The sequence below is a fragment of the Alligator sinensis genome, unplaced genomic scaffold (genome assembly GCF_000455745.1).
Source record: "Alligator sinensis unplaced genomic scaffold, ASM45574v1 scaffold233_2, whole genome shotgun sequence".
NCBI lineage: Eukaryota > Metazoa > Chordata > Crocodylia > Alligatoridae > Alligator > Alligator sinensis.
In genome coordinates this window covers 2,298,435-2,299,919 of record NW_005841941.1, presented here as the reverse complement: position 1 = coordinate 2,299,919, position 1,485 = coordinate 2,298,435, and positions in this window count along the sequence as shown.

Here is a 1,485-nt window from a genome sequence, read left to right as displayed (position 1 = left end):
CCCCTGCCCCTCGCCCCAGCCGGTCTGGGCACGACGGACTGGCAGCACTGGCTGTGTGCTTGCCAGTAAACTGAAACAAAACAAGGGGGAAACAGCATCCTGCAGCAAGGGCAGGCCAGCTGGCGGGGCCAGGCCCTTTCAGGACCTCGAGTTGGGTAAAAGTTGACTTTGGGAAAGGAACCGGGAGTAAGGAACCCGCTTCAGCCTCAGGCTGCAACCTGGGACCTCCTGGTCAGCCTCCTGCTGGCCCTAGGGTGTGCCCAGGGCAGATCCTGGCGTGTCCCTGGGCAGAGTCCATCCACTGGCTCCTTGGACTTGTTGGCGGGCCCGTTGGCAACACGTAGGGGGGGGTGCACGCAGGTGCACCTGCACCCCCGGAGATTGGCGGTGCACCCCCTGAAAGAAGCACTGGCAGCAGTGCCTGCGGGCAGTCACCGCTTGCCACCACCCCCTTGCTGCTGACACTGCCAGCGACATCTGTGGGCACTTACCAATTGCCACTGGCCGCCACCAACGTTGCCAGCAGAGTCTGCGGATGGTCGCCGACCGCCGGTTGCTGCTCACCTCCCACCTCCCCACTGCTGACACCGCCATGGCCGCCTGCAGGATCTCCCTGCTCGCCACCACCATGCCCCCATCGCCACTGCCTGCAAGCTCTGGGGACACACGTTATTCATGAGCAGGCTGGTGCCCCCGCTGGGAGCACTCCTTGTCCACTTCTGCCCCTTGCTGCCATCCAGGTTCTACCTTTCATTTGGCCCAAGTAACTACTGACATGCCCTTAATTCCTCCACCTTTATCAAGGGCATCTTTTAACTCTACTTAGTAGGCACTGGCACACATTCCAGATTGGCACATCAAAAGGCCTACATCACATCTCAGGACCTACTGGTCAGCCTCCTCCTGGCCCTGGCCAAGCTTGCCATCTGTCTGACCAGGAAGGAGGCTCCGGCCCAGAAGCCCTCAGTGACTGTGGGGCCTTCTTCCAGTCACGTTTCTGGGCAGTGTTTGACCAGACAGGGTCCATTCACTAGCTCCTTGGACTTGTTGGCGGTCTAGCAGGCACTGGCCAGTGTGCTTTGCTTGGCATACCCCTCAAAGCACTCATTATCTACCTCTGACTCTCATACCCATCCCTGTTCTTGTTTTAAATTGTCCCAAGGAATTTGTTGGTGCCCACCTGATAGTCCCCCTCTACGAACAGAAGTGTTCCTGTATGGGCACCTACCCGTGTCTCTTCTGTGTACCAAACAGGCCTGTGTTGCACAGTGGCAGAGAGTTGATGTTGACAAGGAGAGTGAAGTGTGTATGACCAGGGCTTTTTCCACTGTTCCCCTCTCACTTGTAGCCTCCAGCACTTAAGATCCAGGAAGTTCTCGTTCAGAGGCTGCATCCCTAACTCCCATGCTCCTTTCCTCCAAAGATTTGTCTGATCCCTTCTTGAATCTGGCTAAACTTTCAGCTTATCTAGTAGCAATGCGTGCC